A 22,714-nucleotide genomic window follows, 5' to 3' on the forward strand; every position below is an offset into this window, starting at 1 on the left:
TACAAAGGACTGAACTTTTCTTATGCAATTGTTATGCACAGTTTTAAGCATAGGTAAAATAAAGCTACCCTTAACATTGTTCTATGAAAATGATCTGGTGGACCTCTATCTATAGTACTGCATATAACAACCTCTACCATGCTCGTTGTTGATCTACAGTAGAAAATGCAGGAATATGTTTTTGCCAGTTCCTTATAAATCTTTCATTTATTTCCTCTATCACAGCAACAAATTGCTGCCCAGAGCTAATGCAATCCAAAGTAAGCACGTGTTCATATTTGCTTTAAAATATTCATGTATCAAATTAAATTTTGAATTTCACATGGCTTTGCATCACTCCCATCAGCTCTAATTACTGATTTATTTTTGGTACTAACAGTTTAAATTTATACAGCACTCTCAATGAAAAATTCTTCAAAGCAATCTGACAGAGATGTCTCCTGCCCACCACCACTACAATGCAGACCCCATTGGGACTGAACTTCATTCTGGGCCAGTAACATCGTAATTTTACAGAGAAATCAGGAACTTGGATAAAATCTTATGGGTACCATTTAAATACACAGGATAGTTATCACAGCAGGATTTTTGCCAGGCAATTGAGGTTAACACTCCTAACTCCTGCCAAAAAGCCATAGAATATTTAATGGCAGGAAGTCATCCCAGTTATATCCTAGCAATTTCATACTATAAATGATGTAATAAAATTTAACATAGGATATTCAGCATAGGATATATAACATTTAAAAGTATGAACTGCTGACCTTATACAGTATTAATATTTGCATGTACACGCACGTTCTCTGACTTTACATCTGCCACCATTTTAAAAATAAACCCATAAAGCCCATTTAATCTGTTCAAAGTTATCAAGGATAAAAGAGCACAGATAATTTCAGTATTATAAATGCTAGAATTTGGTTGTAGCATTTCATGTAAATGTCTCAACAGCCATTAAAACAATCTCTTTTTTTCCCCACCTACAGCTTTATCAGACATACAGAGTGATATAGCTGTGGAACTTGGAAGATGGATTATATTTACAGTAAAATCATTAACCCACATCTGATTCACAGGAAGTAGAGGTAAGTAGTGTCACACCATTTTCCCCTTACAATTTAGGATAACAAATCAGGATGGAAAGGGATAGAGACTGCTGAAATCTTACGCACACACTTACGCTTTTTAGAAGCTGGTAGCAACACAGTTAAATCCACCTATGTTACAATATAATACCTATATTATTACTTTCTCCTTTCTCCTTTTCACCCTCAGTCTCATAAATCACATAAAAAGGCCTACGAATCATGAACAGTCCACTTACCTTGCACTCTTACTTTTATGGAAAAATAGTGAAGGAACCAGAAACTGCATCAGTCTGTATACACGTAATTGGCAGCACCCTCATAGGTTTGTTCAAATAAAAAGCACACCATCAAACAAACAATTAAAAAACAAACAAAAAAAACCTCACTGGTTTAAATTTGGCAAAGCTGACACATCCACGCCATATACTTGATTATAAATGGCAGAGATATGCTCATGCTGTTACAGAAGCCATATGAACATACAAACACAGTATATAAACTTTATTTAAAAAAAAAAAAAAAAGCTGCTCCCTCACACTGCCTTTCTAGTAGGATTGAGGAAGGCCAGAGGGGAAGAAAAATAAAAATAAAAAAATCACTGGGCCAAGAGGTGTCTTTGTCTTGCTGATTTGTGGTGTCTGACAGCATCTGGGGGCCATGTATGTGGTGGCTGGTGTTGTTTCCAAGAACTTACACCACATTTTGCAGGCACACCTGAACTTTAGACCACATTCTAGCCAAGCTAGGCTTGTACTTTTTGCTACCTCCCTCCTGTTGGGCCATCAATAACAGTTTTAGTCCAGTCAAAGTCCCACCACCAATTCTGTTCAACAGCCCTAAACCAGAATACAAAAACTAGAAAACCTCATAAAACAATGCAACACACACCACACACACACATCTTCCATTGCACCACCACATTTATATATTTATATATTTCAGAATTTATATATTATATATTCACATTTATATATTTCAGAATTTGACTGATTGCAATATTTTTGAGACCAAAGAACTAGGAACCATTATGGATTCAGTTTGTTTCAGTATTCAGGTTTAACCTTCAGGATGTATCTTCCATACTGCGAAACTTAGTGTTTGTATTCATATAGAAACTGAGAGACATCTTCTCCTTTCTCAAATCAGTGAAAAACAGTTATTCTTTACCAAGATTAATCTTACTGCAGGTTACTTCTACACCACAACACATACACCCTATAAATCTATTTAAACTTATAACCCATTCAAGTTCACAAAAATACATCTCACACAACCTGAAAACCACTCTATTTATATAAGAGATCACAAAAAACAAAACACCTCTTCAGGTGCAGACTTGGGTTTCTCCATTTCAGCCCACATCCTTTCCTCACCTGAAAGCTCTTTGCAAGAGACTGCAGAGAAACCCAGTGACCTAAACTTCCTGAAGTCAAAGTAAATATGAGAATATTTATTAAAAAGTAACTCATTTTTTTCAGTCCAGGTTACTAAAGTAGTGTCATCATTTCTTCTAAAAGAGTCAATAAACACAGATAATAGATTTGTTGTTGTTGTTGTTTAATTTAACGTCTATTTTCTATTGTGAAAATGGCTTTCCCAACCTAAGGAGGTAATATACAGCGAGACTTTGTCCAAAGCTCACTCGTCTTATTAGCTATTGGCTTTCCTGATAAAGAAACGAGTAAAAAGATAATATAAAAACTTGCTCAAGCCTCCTCCACTTCTTCCTATATGAAGACTTCTTTGTCACACGTTATTTCCTCCTCCTTCTCCCTTTCCTCCTCATTACCTAAAGAGCAGAGCTAGTGACCAGCTTCTCAGTTCAGTAAATTGGCAGGCCCAGCTTCTCCTCACCAGCACTCCTAGCTTCTGCTGCCACCAGCAGAGCATGCTGAACATATGTTAGATACCAACGGTTACCTGCTTGCGGCATACCTGACAGTAACTTACACTTAGTGCAACACAATCATTTTCTGGTTTGTTATTTTAATACAGTAGTTCACCTCTGTTAATTGAGATTAAACCCATTGATGGATATTATTTGGAAAGATTACATTACAGGAAGATTCAGTATTAAAACATTAAAAAACATAAGTGTAAAAATTGGACCACACAATTCACATCTATGTTTTCCCTTTAGAAAGAAGCATCAAAATTGGATCGCACAATTCACATCTGTGTTTTCTCTTTAGCACCCTGTATTACTGGAAAGGGCTGTGTTGTGGGGGGATGAACATCTCCTGATCTACTCTTTCCCACTTGACACCTTCTCCCATCTCATGCCTGACAAGTCTCTTTTTTCACCTGATCAGCTGAGGAAGAAGTCTTCTGATGACTACCAAGAAGAAACTCTGCTTGCATTTCCTCTCTCTGCCAGGCTCCTATGGTATCTCACCTTGCAGAAAAGTGACAAGGAAAGAACGGTTGGATCCCTGTTGTTGGGAAGTGCTTTATTTTAGTTAGTGAGAGAGAACAAAGGTAGGGGGAAAATAAATATATCTTTCTTCATTATCTTGTCCTGAGAGATGGTTCAGACATTGTAGATGAGATTTCAAAATAGTCAAGTAAAAGTAATCAGCCTGAACTAGCCAAGCAGTCTAAAAAATGATAGCTCATTTAGCGCTGTTTTGTAAACACCATCTTAAAAATGGGAATTATGAAACGTAGCAAAAGTATAATCATACTTTTGCCATAAGAGAAGGCCTTTGAAGGTAAAAATGACCTCGTTCTCCAACCAACAGCACATGTAGCTGTGTTAAAGGTAATAATGGCAATTGCAATCAACTCGAAGAAGGGTGAAACTGGGATAAGAAGGTAGGAATTTTTCCCCTTTCAGAAACTTTAATAGCTCTTTTGAAGAGAACCAACATTCAACTTGATAAAAGTCTGTGGATATTAATGTGATTCACTCATTAAATAGATTTAGAGCTTAAAGCCAGATGGGACCATTTGATCATTTAATTCAACCTGCGCACAGATCATTAAGTTCACCTACTTATCCATAAAGTGAGCTAAATAATTCATGTTTGGCTAGCAGATAATGTTCAGAAAGGTATTGTTATTGATTGGAAAACATTGAAAAGTGAAAAATTTATAACATCTCCTTGTCACTAGTTTCAGTGGTTAATTATCTTTGTTGATTTAAAAATAAATAAATAAATAAAAATGAACACCTTATTTACAGTTCCATTTTTTAAAATTAATTTCCATCCTTCCTTTTATGCATATATTTTCTAAGGGGAAAACACAATTATCAGCTAGAACTTTTCACTCAATATCATCATATGAACTATTCAGGCCTCCTTCTGTGTTGAAATAAAAGTAACCAGGGACCTCATCTGAAGCCTTTTCTTCCATTCATGTTCTTGTCACTCGCCTGCTCTAACGTCCCTTGGCAACCTGACAGGCAGCGTGTGCTCCATGCCAGTCTCACCAGTGACCTGGATGAGATGTACTGGCAGGCCAGCTGATGGGTGATTTCCCTTATCCTTGTTGCTCCCAACAGCCAGCATCTCCCAGCCTCTTCTGACAATTTCCCTATCTGTACGCTCAGGGATTATACTCTTAACCAACAGGATTGCACTGACAGCTTGTGTTTAATTTCTGATTCACTGTGATCCCCATCTAGAGCCAATTAAAAAATTATGTCCAAATTTTTGATGTTTGCATATCAAATCATGACAATTTATTCACTCACAGAAATACTCTTGGGCTAGCTGGTTTTGACAGCATTTCCATTCAGAGAAGATAATTCTGTGCTGGAGAATAGGACCTTCAAGACCGTACTTCAAGTGCCTCTGAGCAGGCACCTGAACCTCAGCCATCTCCATCCCTCGGGAAATCCTTAAGCTTTGGGCAACAGAAGCCTTCTGTCTCTCACTCTGGACAAGTAAATATTTATTTTTTCCTAAGAAATAATGAGATGGATTGGCTAGGCATGGCTATGGCCCAAGACTGTATTTCAGATGAAGCAAAGCAGAGAAGTAAAACTGAGTGAGCTACCAGAAAGTCTACAAATATTGGAGGCTGCTCTCGGTTTTCAAATAAGGTTCTGAAAATTCTTTGCTCTGTTCTAATGAGCACTGAACCCAATACAAAGTGTAGTAATTTTGGGTAAGATTAAAAAATTACATTCTGACCATCTTTGTACTGAGAGTCTTCTCTATGAGTTTTCTTTTCAAGCATTTTCCTTATCTGAATTTATTAATACATGCCTCTTCATATTAAGTCTATCTTATGCTCTACACTATAAAGAAAAGAATCATTATTTAATGTATGTATTCTAGTGTGATTCGAATACATTCAAAAAAAACAAACAAACAACCCAGTAACATCATTACTTAAAGTAAAACATCACTGTTCCATTTGTTATTTTTGTAGAAATGCACCACTATACAGTATATATTTTTAAAACTATTTCTGCTTTTAGAAATAACAGAATGATTTCGTCTCTGATTATAACAGCACTGTGAACAGCAATCAAAATAGACGTTGTACTTGTTGTACCAGTGCATGTTACATTACTTTAGTAATACAATTCAATCTCATAAACAAGAGGCATAGTAGCTTATAAGCAATGCTAAATTCTTTAAATCATTATTGAAATTTCTTCTATATGTGTGGTCCTAATTACTCAATGTTTTGGGAAAAAAAAAAAAAAAGACAAAAGCAAATGTGTATCCAAATAAAACAATCTGCTAAAGCTGCCTAACCATTTAAGGTTGCCTTTTAATCTAATCAACTTCTAGAACATCTTAGTACTTATTTCTGCACTACTTTCATATCTGTTTTTTAATTAGCAGCTCTAGTACAAACTGCTCTGTCTTCATTCCAAAGGAAAGAGCAACTAGCAGTTACAAACAGGAATATCTTTATGCCTCACCACATGGCATATTTTATTTAATTTTGTGTTGAAAACTGAGCACTAAATGGAACCAATGAGTCATTTCTCTAGCTTTTCTATACATTTGCCTTAAGGAAGAAGATAGTCTAGGTCTACTTCTCTTTAAGATTGTAATATTATAGAAATAGTACAATCACATTAGAATAATTCCCCAAAAGAGACCCATGAGAAATCATTAAACTTTAATATGCCGTTAGATTAAAACATACATTATTGACGACAGAAAGGCTGCTGGCTGTTGTATGTATGTCAGTAAAAAGGAACAGGGACCTTCCAAAATTTAGATGGGTAGACACTCTGTTGGTAGGGGGAACAGAAGTGGAAAGAGGTGATTTCTGTAATGATTTCTGGAAAATTAATTTTGACACCAAGAAATTCATTTGACTTTTGTGCACTGAGTAATAAAACTATAAATCTTTAGCTATATTAATGTGTTGGAATAGACTTGATGATGAAAGTGTTTTGGCACTGGGTTATGAGATAGGTTAATAGGACATTTGCGAAGCTGTTCTGCTCCAATACCAAGCTGACAACTTAAAAACCATGAGTCATCACATCTTGCCAAGGAAGTTGCAAGGATGAAATGGATAACAAACCACTAACAAGAGTTTACTTCTAGAATTTAGAAGAAATGTCACCTCTTGGTTTCTACTATGTTAACTTATGATTTCACATGTATTTTACATGTAGAATAATTTTAATATGATCAATTCAGAGCTCACAAAATTGATGAGCCTAAAGAGAGCCCTAATAATTTCAATCTAATCATATGGTTAACAATATATGGAGTCAAACATTTTGAAACTCCTAAGGGAATTCACAGAACTCTTCAGAAATTAAGGACAACTTTAAAAAGGCATTGTAATACTTCTTAAAATTTTAACAATATGTTCACTATCATTAAAGAAGGAAAGCAGGGAGGGAAAGGTTGTTTATATCCATGGTCCAGAACATCTTAATTTTCAGAGTTACATTAACCCAACAGTAATTTCTCCCCTCCATAAAAAAACAGGAATAGCTCAGTAGATTTCAGATAAATTCTGCTGGGGATCCTGACATTATTTTTTGAGGTACTCATTAGATTCTGACACTGGAAATGGACAAAATAACACTGACTTTGGAGGAACTGAAATTGGAAGAACAGAATTTGGAAGAATAGAAATTTGTAAGATGTGTATTTTCAAATCTGGAAGTGTATCCAGGTAAGTCTGACAGCATGATGCCCTTGATATCATATTTCTGTAGCAGTCACGCATTTCAAATTACAGATGATCCAAAACACTGTAACCAGCTGCGAATGCATATGGTGTAGAGCTGGAAATCTGGTATTTCTACATATACAAGGCAATCTTCCACTGGAAGTGCAACCATAATCTCCCTAGGCAGGTACATCACTTTGCACTATATGATCACTAACACAACAGGTGATCTTTGACAAGGAATTGTATATAGCAGTACACCAACAAAACAAAATGATTCAAATAAAAATGTTCTAACCATAAGAAACTCTGAGCTTGATATATAGGTTCATAATCTTAAGTGTTGTTCTAACCTCCAGACCTTACTGTATTTTGTCACTACTGGAAACATAATGTCTAAAAACAATTTTATTTATTTTTTTCCCCCAGACGTTTTCCTAATACAGCATCTCCAAATTGGCAAAGTTGTTATTCACCTGAAGTCACTGATGGATCACAAGAAGCAGCCATGACCTCTGGATTTTCCAAATATCATTTCAGCATGAGTAGCCCTTTCACAATCAGGCTACTTTGACCAGCAATCGGATCACAGCTGCACTTGGGAGAGTCTGTGGGACAGCATCTCTTCCAGCTGCTATTTAACATTCTATTAATCAGCCTCTCTTATTCTCTGCTTTTTCCTAATTATCCCTGGTTCTTGATGCTTGAAATTGTTCTTATTTGAGAATACAGTAGAATTGCTACACATCTATAAAATCCTAAGTAGGGCTTCGACAGCAAAATGCCAGCTGAAGGAACAGCACCAAGCAGCACCATGGTTATTCACACCTTATGGACAGTTGCAGAAGAGGAAGTTTTTCTCTATCCCTTACAACAACATTCCGTGAACTCTACAAAGTGTGAGATTATTGTTCCAGTAATCACAGAAGCCCATGGTGTACAGCTGGTCAGCTTAGCCCATGCAACAGTTGCCAAGTTGGGGACAATATTGCTCCCATTATCTCTCTGAAGTCCATCTGGTGCAGAGAAACACTCTGTGGCTCATGCCACACAATGCTGGTGTAATTCCTACTTGCTAACCCTGAGAGATGTAAAAGGCAAATTATAAGCAAGGCTTTTATCAGCCCAGATGCCAAACCTTAGACAATAAAATCAACTGATAAGTCTCATTTCCTGTATAAGCTGTTTCCAGTTCAATTTATTTTACAGCTGTCATGAAATATTAACATTTTAATTTTAATTAACTTTTTTTTTTTTCTTTTTAAATCAAGGCATTTCTGTTCCTAACAGAACACAGAATGACCACCTTTTCCAGTTAAGAACCTATCCTTCAAATACAAATAATGACCCACAACCTCGTTTATAAGCATTTCTCATTAAAGGCATTAATCATGCCTTACTAGACCTACTATACAAAAGTTTGCCTTAGTTTTTAGCATTACTGAGCTAAGCCAATATTTTTGAAAGCATTTAAATAAACCAATATCATAAAGCTCTTTGAAAAGGAAACACAAACTTAAATCCAATTAGCTTTAGTGAGCACCTCCTTATAAGTAACTTTTTCAGCTGGCAAGTGGTGTTGTTTTTTTTTTTTTTTTTTTTTTTTTAATGGCATATTTTTCTTTCATAGTCTTTAAAGTCACATATAGCTATATGAAAGCAATAGTTCAAGCTGGTTGAAAATAAGAGAAGGCCCTTGAAAATGTTTAAATAAAATAAAAGGCTAGTGCTTCTAAGGATATATCAAACAATATAGGCCGATTTTATAATATCATGAAGAAAGTATAAAGAAAGTATAATATAACACACTTGTGTGGACAACATAAAAAATTGAAACACCTGAGCATTAGAGGTATCCCAGGGGTATAAGCACACAACCCAAAGACAAACAGATATACAAATAAAACTTGTCATATTTGGGAAATAAATTAATAAAATATGACCATTTAAGTTTCACCATGAATAAAACTGCCTCTTCTGTTTTTAGTCTCAGTCATTCCTTCAATTCTTTTAATTATGTACAATAACTGTACATTCGCAGTTTCTTAAAATAACTCTCTGTATGCCTGCTCCCTGTTGTAAATTAATCTGCACATCTGAGTCCTTAAAACAGGTTATTCAGATATTCTATCAAAAGATGAGAATAGAGAAATTCACAGCCAAAATAATACATCTTTGGATAAGATCTTTGCACATACTTGTGTATCAGTAACCTACTTTTCTCTGGACAACCGCCAACACAAGCAGCAGATAATAATTCTTACCTGTCAAGCATTCTGCACTGGAGTGTTTCTTCTCAATTAACAAAGGCAATTAAGAAGCATGAATATTAAAGGCAGCATTAAAACCTATATTTGCTAATTGATACTACATCAACTGGTGAAGACAGGAGAATTACAATAGCCAATTTACAATCTGCATAAAAGTGCTTCACATTCTTAACTCCTTACGGTCAAGCTGAGGAGCTTAAATGCTTGTCCATCATTTCAACTTCATATTACCATTTGTGGAATCTAATCCACAAACAGTAAAATCACCTTTTCACAATGTCAGCCTATTGTAACTTTTAATATTATTTCACAAAATCCCTTGAGAAATCATACCGTTAGAGTAGAAGCATTTCTAAACAACAACAACAAAAAACTAAGGCTAACTGCTCACAAGAGATACAACTTGAAAATGAGAGGCCAACACACACAAATTAATATCAGTTAGGTGGAAAAGGGAGTTTAGACTCCCACACTGTGTAATCAGTATGACATTTTTTCTTCTCAAATTAGGGCAACATTTGAGCTGTATTTTTATTTTTTTTTAATGAAAATGTTGAGTGTGTTCTTTTTTTTTTTTTTTTTGATATTTTTTTGAGTTTATAGAAATATTTATTAAGATGATTCCAAATTCTGAAGGTAGAAATACTGGAAGAAGCATGGTGTTTTGAAAATAATGTAATAGAGCACCTTAACAAGTTTTTCAGAAGTGGAAAAATTTCCATAACGAAATAACAATTTGAGCAAAAGAATCAATGAGTTCACATTTCCCAAAACTGTAGTTGGGAAGTTGCTAACCCCTTTTGATAGATACTTCTTCAAACACTAAAAGGGTACTTGACATAGCAAAGCTTCTAGTATAATGCAGATGAATACAGCACTAGAATGAAAATGCATTTGCATATAAATCCATCAAAATCAATAGTTGAACGATGACAATTTGAGATGTTAAAGTAAAATGGCTTGTTATTAATGGAATTATAAATTTTTAAACATTGCAACTAAGCCTTCAGTAAGAGAAATATGCAGTAGAGCTAAAGAACATAACTTTTCATAGATCTTTGTTAGTGTAACTCTGCAACCACTACACCGAAGTATCCAGAAATTCCAACAGCCTCCTTTTCTGCACGCTTCATTCATTTCTGTCATGAGGAAGTTAACTTAGTCCAGGGGTGCCTGAAGCCCAGCCTTACAGAACCAAGGATGTCAGGTCAGCAGTACTGTGTCATTGCTGTTCAGGAGCAGGAATTTGCCTTTACCCTCCTGCAACACTTATTTGTCCCAAATTCTCCCACTACAGCAACAAACGGGATGCGCCATAGCATTCCTCTTTTCTTTCCCATTGCACGAGAAAAAATAAAAATAAATTAAAAAAAATAGTAATAAACAAGCACCTCTCCCCCCACCAAACAAATCCTTTTCTTTTTAATAGTGCAGCTCATTATATTTCGTTGCTTTGGTGTCAGTTTTAAGCCCTACCTGCCCCACTGAACTTTGATATATCCATAAGGATATATATCTTATGGATATATGTCTTATGGATATACCTTATGGATATATCCGTAAGGATATATCAAAGATGCCCATTACTCTGGGAATTTAAGGCAATCTTGAGATTCCCCATACATAGTTCATCTGCCTCAATCTGTTCGTTCTGGTCTACTTTATTATTCCAACACGGTAGTTAATTTGGACAAGCACCTAGGAGAATCCCTGCCTAATTGGAGCATTATTGCAGTAGAGATTAACAGAGAATTAGTGCACTGTATGGAGGCAGGTCATTGGAGCTGCCTTATACGCATCATGCTACTCACAACTACTACATAAGGATATAAAAGTGGGGAAATAACTCATGCTGATCAATCCGTTCTGTGGTCAACAAGGCACTGACAATGTTACTCACAGCTATACATGACAAAAAAGTCAATCTCTTAGGGTCAGACACCACAGATCTGGATCCAAAGAAAGGTCAACTCAGGAGTCATGTTGACACTCAGATCTTCCTCTACCTCAGATGCAGGAAAAACTCAGTTTAAACAATTATTTGAGGATTATCAGCAGTGAAACAACATGACACTAACCATACTACTCTACTAAAAATCATTCTGAAATCAAAGGCTTCTCAGGTAGGGATGCCACCTATCTCACAATCTGAGCAAAAAGTGACACTTGGAAAAATTACACAGGAACAAGCATGCTTAGATCTGAGCAGGATCCAATATCTTGGTGACAATACAGCATAGCTGAAGCCTATAAAAATACAAATAATGAAGCAAATACTTCTTTGAGTTCTCAAGGTAATCTTGTAAGTAGTTATGATGGACACCCATTTCTTGGAGGAAATGCTGACATAAATACCATGACATTACATTGACATTTGTCCTAGTCAAACTATTTACTCTTCCTGTAGGATTTTTTTTTTCTCTTTTGTATTGCATCAAGGATAATGACTATCAGAATACACCTTAAAAAGAAAAGGCATGGGATCTACCAATTTTAAAATCTAGTTCTGAAAAATCACTGGTTATTAGACTACGTGGCTATACAAAGACTAGCTGCACACTATGTACAGTTATATACCAGTGTGAATTCTCAATTCTTGGCTATGCAAGACAACTTTCGAAAAATGTAGAATAAATTCTGGTGAAAAGTAGAATCTATGAAAATGAACGGTCTATCCACATAACTGCAAAACTGAAGTATCTGAAGCAATCACTACAAATCTGTGGCAACAACCTTGTGTGCATAATGAAGCTTGAGATGCTGATAAAGGTCATATGGTGAGGCTGTAATGAAGATTCATCTACTTTAGTCAGATCTTCTCTGGTATTACCTGTAACAGCATCCCATTATTCCCACTGGCAGAGGTAGAGTCATGTTTGTACACAAACTAATTAATGAGGAACTCTACCAAGACTTTTACTGCAGAAACAATCATGCATGTTGACAGTTACTAATAGCAGGAGGGAATTCTCATTCATGAGGGATAAGGGCTATTCATAGCATTTAACTGTAGGCTAGTTGCTTCATGGGGAGAAATGATAATTAAACTGTTTTACTTATAAGAAGAGGTAAGACACAAGGCATGTTGGTATTATTTGTGCTACACAGGTATGGAAAATTTTCTATCTATTCAACAACTTTTTTTCCCTAAAACTCATGCACAGGTTTATGTATTTTGTCTTGCTCACTTTTGTGCACTTGCCCTTTTCCCCCTCTTCTCCCTTTCTCTTTTTTTTTGGCTTGCAAACTGAGAAATAGAAAAAAAATACCCTAAATTATGACTGAAAATTTGCACTACAAGTTTCCAGTCACACAAAAATAAATCAAAGCAAAACATTTCTTCTTATAACTGAAGAAAACAACTCGAAGAGTGGGATTGAGTTTGAAATTAGAACCTTCATTTAGGTGTCCACTCTAGAAGTACCCAAAAACTCATTAGAGGTGATGAAGATGCCTAGACTATAAAGAATGTTGTCCCCACTTAAGCACCTAGTGCACTGGAGATATCTTAGATAGGTTCACTGCACTTGTAACAGAGGACCTGGCAGTGATGTGCTCTTCTGCATCAGCATTTGGAAGCCAACCAGGAGATGCTACAGCATCTCAAACAGCATGAAATGACTCTGTGCTGGCAAATAAACCAAGATGCCAGCAACTGCATCTGCTGAGTCCCAAGGGAGCTGAACAGCCACTAAATGCCTGTTTTAAGGCTGCTTTCCAGCCTCTGAGACTGCATTTCCTATTGATGGCTTCCCTTGGGTATGCTCAGAGAGCTGGTGCTCTGCGGTGCCATGGGACCACTGGCACCTTCACAGGATTTGCAGACAGGATGGGGGCACATGAAAGCCTCATCCTCCTGCAGTGACAGCTGGGGCCAGGCTGTACAACTCACTGTGCTTAAAACAACATTAAGTACTTAGGTGTGTGAACTGAATCCGGTCCAAGACCTCCACCAACTGTAATGGAAGACAAAATGTTTATGTTTGGGGTCTTTATCTGAAGCTGAATTCCCCTAACATAAGTGGAAAGTCCCAGTACCACCCTCTCTGCACTCCACTGCCATTGGCTTGGGTGCTTGACAAGAGTTTCATCCAACAGCCACAAATCAGAAAGCGAAAGCACCTTTCAGAAGGCTTCAAGCACTCTTTCAACATGTGAGTTTGTGAAGCTGGAGCACAGAGATCCTGTCACAGCTTTAAAAAGAGGTAAGCAAAGAGTAATGTAGTGTAATAATGACCTTAGCAGGGGCTATTCTGTCATTATTTGAATGTGTTTCCTACTTGTATACACAAACAGCAGGTTAATTGCTGTTTGAAGTAGTCATGGACAGAATTGAAGGGTTGGTAGCTGGTCATCACTAGGCCGTTATGCAAGGAACTGAGACAACCTTTACACTACTTTGCCAACTCCAATTCTCCCCAAAAAGACACAAAACAACCACGGAAAAAGACCACAAGTGTTCATCTTTAACACCAGTGATAAGCCTTCTTTCTAACAAAGGTTTAGTTGGTATCTGACCTGACCTGAAAACCATAGGGCTAACGCTTAGGTGCTCAGGCACTACCAGGAAATGTATTCTGTAAATGTTCAATATGCTCTTAATGCCCACTAGTCTCATAAGCAAAACTCATTCTCTTCAGCCAGCAGTTATTTTAAAAGAAGACATACAAAACCATTTCTGTGAAATAACTGATGCCCTTTTATAGGTTCTAAATTTAAGGTTACAGGAAGCATTGAAAATTCTACATAATACTGAGCCTGATAGCCTCAAATTAGCACATCAGTGAACAGACAAAAGCATTTCAGTAATAACTTCTTTTTTTTCCTGGTAATAAGGTCAGATACCTCTTAAAAATAATTATAAATTCTTCTAGTGCGTTACTATGCGAAGGAAAGCAATACAACTATTAATAAATTATACTTTGCATGATCTCTGTGGTAAGATCAAATAATTAAAATGGCTGAGATGCTATCTACTGATATTATTATAATAACAGGTGATTATTAATTTTAAAGTTTGATTTAGTAAAAATTATTTTTCTGTTTTCAAATTCAGAAGTACTCTTTAGGCTTTTTAAGTTAGCTGTTACAACATTACTTTGCTCCCAAATAGGGCATATGGAACAATCACATATGAACGGAAGTAGACTTGTAGACTTCTTCAATTACAGCAAATCTGCACTGACTGAAAATGCAACAGAACTCCAGTCTTTTTTTTTTTTTTTTTTTTTTTTTTCTCATTTTAAATAAGATGCTGGCATGGATGGAGTTTCCTGAGGAAACTCGTAATCTGATCATAGGCTTTATGAGTTATGATTGCCCCCGCAATTAGCCATAAAGACTGATTGCATCCTTCTCATAAAACTATTCCATGCAACATAACAAATTAGACTACTGCATAGGTCTAGCCATGCAGATATAAAGAACAACTTAATAAAGACAAATAAATAGGAAAGGAAACAAGCTAGTGCATTATAGCAAGCATTTGTAATGACAGGATGTAAATCATTTTCCCTTATAGAAAAAAAGGTTGAAATATTTATTAATTAAGTCGCAGACAAAATTCTGCCAATTAGATCTTATTGTTTCTATTTCCCAAAGAGTTTCAAAATGATTTTATTTTATTTAATATAAAACCAGAATCTAGTACTTGTGGTTTCTTTGTGGCATAGCTTAACACAGGGACAACCACAGAGCGGAATTCTAAACATAATAGAGACTGCATTGCTCTATCTTTCATTGCTTTTCTTTCATTGCTCTTGCTTTTCATTCCTATCCAGGAAAGAAAAATGTTATCCCTTTAGCATCTGGTTCAGCATAAAACCATTATAATGCAATTAGCTAGACTGGGGACCAGCTGCTAAGTAACTAAAATTAAAAGATGAAGACTTTGGTAACAGATTTCTTTCAAAGCCTTTCCCTTACAAAATGTTTGCCTTTGCTGAGGACACTGATCTGGGTTAAGCTCCTAAGATTCAACACAATGCAGACCAGTGATGTCTGTCCTCACACAGAAAGATTTACTGCCTTGTCACACAGTCAGTCCTCTATTTTGTACATTCTGATAATACTTAAACCAGTTCTACTACTTGAGCAAAGTAGCAATAGTAAGTAATCACAGAATTTGAAAAACAGTTTTTTCATACATATTTTAAAAAACAGTTATGTATCCTTTGTTCCCCATAACTGGAAATTTTGCTTCAAACCCTGTCTGAGACTGAAATTTCCCTGACTTCTAAAAATAATAAAATAAAATAAAATAAAATAAAATAAAATAAAATAAAATAAAATAAAATAAAATAAAATAAAATAAAATAAAATAAGCATGCTAGCATCATAAGCACATTTATGAAGAGCTATTTGATTTTCAGACTTTTTTTTTCTCACAAGTTTCTTCACTCAATCCAAAAATATATTGATTACTAAAAAGACACAGAATTTGCATTATTTTTCTGAGAGTTTGCATTCATCCAAAAAAAAAAAAAAAAGTCAATTTTAAAGTTTTAATATGAACACTGTACCAAGAATGCAGAACAGTGGAGGCTGGAAGGGACCTCCTAAGATTCCTGGGTCCAAGTCCCCTCTGCAGAGAAGGGTCAGCAAGAGCAGATTGCTCAGTTCCTTTTTCACTTGGGTTTTGAACATCTCCAAGAAAGGACGAACTGTGACATCTCTGTACAAGCTTTTCCAGTGACCGATCATTGAGAATAAATTTTCCTTCTACCTAACCTGAATTTCCCTTCTTTCAGCTCAAGTTCCATGCCTCTTTTCCTATCACTGTGTACCTCTGAGAAGCATCTGACTCCCTGTTCTCTACAAACCTCCAGTTAGGTAGTTGTAGTTGGCCCTCCCTTCCTCAATCCCCTGGCTGTATTTTTGAAAGTTGAATCAATCCATCTTCTTGATGCTCTGTGCTCCAGCCCCCAATGATCTGGACTTGCTCCAGTATGCTAGTGTCTGTGGGGAATCCCAAAAGCAGAGACCATTATCTAGGTGAGTCTCAGGAGAGCTGACTTGAGAGGAAGCATCACTTTTTGATGGCGTGCTGCTGACCTGTGTTCATGACAATTTTACCATGCTACTAAAATTCTACAAACATTTTTTCTGCTACTATCTGAAAATAAATTATCTTTCTTTTCATTTCCAAAGAAAGAGAATGGTAGAAGAACTTCTCATAACCAAAAGATATTTCAACATGTTTAAATACTCCTTCTGCTTCCACAAAATAGAGTAGATTATTTGACAACTTGTACTACAAGTCACCAGAACATCTACTGTGTTGTTAGGAGGAGATGGAACTTACTACCTGCCAATAACAATTCTCCATAAGTATTTTAATAATTCAAATGAATAAAATAGTTGGTTTAGCCTGAATAGTGTTTATTTGATTCCTTTTGCTAGGTCAAAAAATGGGAACTAATTGTATAAGCCCAGCTGAAGCAAAAAACATGCTAAAAATCTAGAGAAATTCATCTGTTCGACACTGAAGAGCTTGCTCAGTTTCCCAGGATTTCAGTCACTCCAATACAAAATGTTACAAAATTTTGCAAGTTGCACTTCATAAATAGTTAAGAATTTAATTGCAAACGCTGCCAGGAAAGTACTATCACAGTTCTAAACATACTACACATAATCCATAATGATCTTACTGACATCTCTGAGGGCTTTGTTCCTGGGATCTCCTTTTGTCACAGACCTCTGTTGACACATCCACAGCTACACGGTAATGCAGCACACTAACAAGCCTTGAATCAGTTATGAAGATCTCTCTGAGATTGTGGGAGTTTCATCAAGATGAGAAAATATGACTCTAGTAAGTTGGGGAACTCACTGCTCAGAAAACTCAACCTTCCACAGGAAAGACAAATCACCAAAAAAAAAAAAAAAAAAAAGGTAATTTGATTTGTCTGTAAGTCGTCAGTTCTCTACTAGATCTGACCAAGCTGACTCAAAAGGATTTTCAGGAATACAACCAAGATTTATTTTCTGCTCTCCAAAGATGAGGGATAAAGTAATTTATTTTCTTCTCATCACTGACGCAAAATTGAATTTTGTTGCTGGAAAGGTCCCAACTTCTGAGAAGCCATAAGTTTTGTGTCCAGCATGTGGAAAAGCTAAGAGTATTTGAGTGACTCTTAGGGATTTCTGAATGGTTCCCAGTCTTACCACTGCCCTGCTTGCCCCTCCACCGTCCCATTCAACTGCTGGTTGGCAAAAGTCCAAACCATGCACCAGAGTGACTAAGACACAGGTTTGTTGGCAACTGAGGGGCATCCTCATATCCCACCCAAAGCAGGCCCTTGTTGAATGGAAGACTGGGAGAGGAAAGAGCAGGACCAGCTCCCAGCAGGACTGGGAGGGGAAAGAGCAGGACCAGCCATCATCATGGCAATCCAATTTACAGCTTTTCAGAGTAGCTGCTTGGAGCTTGTATGACTCCTGAGCTGAAGAAAAAGTCAGTGGTGATCAGTCAGATCTCTTGCACTCATTAAAAACTGTATTTTAACAAGGAATTAACCACAATATCTAAATTTTCTGAACCATTTAGAAAGAAAGGAATGACCAGGGTTAAGAGGCTCCACCCAATCTCCAGTAATTACCAATTACTCCTGTCTAGAGGTGACAAATATATTAATCATACTGACAACCAAATTCATAATCTCTTCCCTATGTATTTGTGCTCCTTTATTTTTTTTCTGGGTCACAGTTCATTCTACTAAGGAGCATTTTGCTTATTCCTTATAATTTCTGAATAACTCAGGACATTCTGAGATTTAAAAAATGCTAACAGGCTTGTCACTGATGTACACATCTTTTTTTTTTATTTATTTTTGTTTCAGTCTAGAGGCATGTATAAAAAGCATAAACAAAATCAGCTGATATTATAAATGTAGAGATTAACCCAGAAACCTGGCTCTAAACATAGCCTCCTGTGACCTAACACTACCTTCTCAGAACAAATCCTGGATGAACAGAGGCTTTACATTTGTCTTCTCAAAAGCAACGGTTTTCAGCAGGCCAGTGGAGAAAAGAAGTGAGAGCAAAGGTTTTTCATTTCTAGATTCTAGACATTCTAGACACCACATAGAAGTAATGTGACCAGGCATCTTCCACTGACTGTGGTTCTCAGCAATGAAAGAAAAACACATCTCCAAACTATGACATTGTTATAGCACCATTATGAAAAGACTTCAAGTAGACCACTTGCAAAAGAGCAGTATGTCTTCATTTAAGGTTATGCATGGCCACCCAGATTTCTTCCAGATGACTTCATCATGTTGGTACTTTTACCTCAGGAAGATTTAGATAGAGATTATAAAAAAATAAAAATTAAAAAAAAATAAATGAGTAAATTTTAAAATAGCCTCATAAAAATGTAAAATAACCTAATCAAAAAAATAAACGAATCATATATGCTTGAACTTGTCAGCAGAAGATCCACAACTAGAAGATTCCCTTGTTACCATCCTGGAAAGCCATATATCCATTTTACACATTCTAGTCAAGTTTTCATAGGCCATCCCATCCTTATCAGTTTTTCCTTACCAGCATTTTGAGGTGACTATTCTTTTTTAAATCGTATGTTGCATTATTCATAATGTTTGCACTTTCTACCAGCACTTAAGGTCCTTTGTGTCTACTGTTCTAGACAATATAAAAAGGGTAGAAAGAACAGCCTCTGCCTGAAGCATTTATATTTTAAATACTGTACAAAAGAGAACTTATGCCTTTATTCACTGCAATGGGTATGAAACTGGCACGAAGGCAACTTGCCTGAAGATAGTTATCTCTGTCAAAAAAAGTTAGAGAAGCTATTGTTTGGTGCTTTTTTCTTTTTCTTTTATCTTTTTTTTTTTTTCTTTTTTCCCCATGTTACTTTTCCTTTCCTTTGCTTTGCTTTCCTTTCATTTCTTTCTATAACACAGAGGTAGTTAGAAAAATCATCCTCCAATTACTTATTTTCATAATTTTATTTTATGTTTTCCTCAAGAAACTTGCTTACTCCCCCTCATCCCATACCGTCACCTGAAACAGGCAGCCAATTATTCTCTTAGGCTGATTAAATTTTATTCACAGGAAATCAAATATTTCAGGAAGCTTCTTTCATTCCCTTGACTAAGAGTAGTCCTAAAATCAACCCATTGTCAGCATTAGACTGTTCTGTTAAACAGTTCCATAACAACATGCTTGTCCTTTCATTTTTTATTGAAAGTGAATTTCTTAAATCTACTTTTACACAGAGAAATTGCATTGAGAGAGAGAATTTAAAAAAAAAAAAAAAGAATAAAAAAAAAGAATTAAAAAAAGAATTAAAAAAAAGAAGAAAAAAAAAGAAGAAAAAAAAAGAAGAAAAAAAATAAGAAAAAAAGAAGAAAAAAAAGTGCTGAGGATCAGCCTTGACTATCTCTGTTACTTTTTAATGATAAAATGATAACATGGCCTTTTTATCATAACCTTGGAGAAGCTAGTTCAGTGACAACAGAATATCCTTTCACCTAAACTATGCACTGAATGTGCTTGTATTTATGACTATCTGAATTGATGCTTTCTAACATATAATATAATCTTTACTTTAAAATTGAATTTTATGGGATGAACGTCCTGCTCCTGCAGATGAGTAGACTGCATAAAAGAAAACGTTTCCCTCTGAAACTTCACCTGCATCTATCATCACTACATTTACCTGGGCATAAAAGATTAACTATTAAACAAACAAAAGTCAAAACCACCTTAGAATGATTAGAATTTCCCTTTAGTTAGTTAGTTAGTTAGTTTGGTAGGAATAGTTATTCCTATAAGGAGTATTGAGATGGAGACTCCCCATCTGCCACAATGGAAGTGGATACATAAAGTACCTAGCAAAAAGCAGGGCTGAACTGGGAGCAAAACTGAACACTGCATTTGAGAAGTATCAATTTATGATAATTTAAATATTGATTGCTTAAGATGGGCTTAATAAAACTTGTGTAAGAGAGAAATTTTCATAAGTTCTTCATCCTGTTAGGAATACAGTAAACAGAAAAATATGGTGTTTGTTTTTTTTTTGTTTGTTTGTTTTAATAGACCAGAGCATGTCGCTACTGCCAGGAAAGAAAAAAAAAAAAAAAGTCAAATCTAGTCAATAAGTGACAAAGGAAACTCAAGTATTTTAAGATACTTCCAGCATTTGTGGGTTTCAGCCAGATTCCCTTCCGTTGCCCCTCCCATGCACACAGACCACCTACCTTTAACTTTAGAATTTCCTATGATTTTTTGTCAGTTTGAATGCCTTCTCCAAACCACATTTCATCCATAAGTTTAAGAAACAGAGTGTAACTATGAGAGCTGTTCACTTTGGAAACATCCTTAAAAATGCATGTATTTTATGTCACTGCTTGTACATGCTTTTTCTAAAAGCATGTTCTAATCAGATGGCAACTGCTTGTAGTTATACATACAAAGGTTATAACAAATATATTGGGGCTTCCTCAGTAACCAAAGTCAAGCATTTAAGTGAGAAGGCTAATCTGCTAATGCACAGATAATTAAGGAAACAAGACACCAATGTTAATTTCTTGCTTGGACCTGCTTGCAGAAAGAGCTTATTGCTCGCTATTGTCTAGAACCTGAGCCTACTGAGTCTATGCAGATAATTAAGCAGGCTAAGTTACATAGCTATAGTTAAGCAAAGCAAACATTACCACCACCACCACTCCAGCATATTTCTACGTTGTTGTTGTTTTGTTGTGCTTTTTTTTTTTTCCTGATTGTGCCCATAGAACACAATTTGCATTGAACAATCAATAAGCAATTACTTTTTATTTGAAAAACATAAACTCTTTGTTCATTAGCTGTTGAAAAGGAACCAAGAGCCCAATCAAAGCCCATTCAATTACATGGAAAAATTCTCCCTTATTTCTATATGTATATGTGTGTATATATGCAATTCCCCTTTTTGATGTTTATCCCTAGCTGCATACCCACAGTTCTAAAAAGAAAATGAACAACCATGTTAACCCAGTTAATGATAGCTATGAGAATGTTCACATGGGAAAACAGCTTTCCCTGCAACTCAAATAAATAAATAAATAAATATCCAAGACTTCTTAAACTATCCATTTTACCGTTGTTGAATAAACAGTACATAGTTTTCTGTTGCTTTTGCAAAGATGCCAGGCAGTTGCACTATCTTTGATCTATTTCTGTTCAAGCTGCATAGAGAAGTGTTTGAAACCATGATAATGTGCACTATTGATCCAGTAATAGTAGTAGATTATATAGCAAAATATATCTTATTTTATTGCCTAAAAATAGGGGCTATGCAGACAGGATGTTCAGAAGAGTAACACAGAGCATGGGATGCACTTGTTGTTTAAACTTGAATGATTTTTTATGGTGTTTATGAGCCCCTGATTCAATTTGTTGTTTGCTTATTTGACAGATCACTCCTCACAACATAAGACATCTACGGAAGTAAGATAATCATGTTATTTTGTGCTGCAATATGGTTGGATTTTGTTTTCAAATATAAATAGTCTTATGAATTGAAAATATTTGTTCCATTTAGGAGCTGCCTTTTAACGCACATGAGAATCTACAGTCAGATCTGGAAGTTAATATCGCAGAGAAGGACATATGCTCACCTACCCAGATGAGATTACGGTAGACTACGCAGATTTCTCTAATGTTTTGCAGTCAATGAACAAGAAGATCAACTTCATTGTTCTAACTATATATTTTATGAACTGTGACAAGTTTGTTATAACTCATTTGCTCTAAACTTTTCTTCTGAGATTGCACAAGCACCAGGAGATAAACTCAGCAATGTCAACAAGCTTGGTGGCATAGTTCAAGCTGTGAAGGTTCAATAAATAGGTCCGTAAACATTGCAAATCAACACAGCTTTTGATGAAATGTCAAGCAAGACAGAGCTTAGCTATATTCAACTCAGCTTGAACTCATAAACCATTAACTGGCCTCTGTAGTTACCAGAGAAATGTGTCTTATGAATAAAGCTCAAATGTTGAAATAATAGAAATAAGACCAAAACATTTTTCTCCTAAGCAGAGGACTAATAAAAGTAATTTAATAATGGGGAATTGCATTTTAATCAATCCAATAAAAACAGATTTATAAAAACAGCCAATATGACAACACTATACAGCCTTATGATGGAGAAACCATTATTTTATAGCTCCAAGTTAGGAAAGGTTGCAAAAGTGGGAAGAGAAAAGAAAATTAATTTTGAAATGCCCTGAAAATACTTCAGTTTTG

General features: G+C 35.7%; 1 protein-coding gene across 12 annotated transcripts in view; it reads right to left on the reverse strand.

Moving 5' to 3' along the window:
* The window catches only part of DMD (dystrophin), a 1,246,037-nt gene that overhangs the window by 994,891 nt on the left and 228,432 nt on the right, over positions 1–22,714 (reverse strand). The window lies entirely within an intron of this gene.

This window comes from Aythya ferina, assembly GCF_964211825.1.
Source record: "Aythya ferina genome assembly, chromosome: 1".
Lineage (NCBI taxonomy): Eukaryota > Metazoa > Chordata > Aves > Anseriformes > Anatidae > Aythya > Aythya ferina.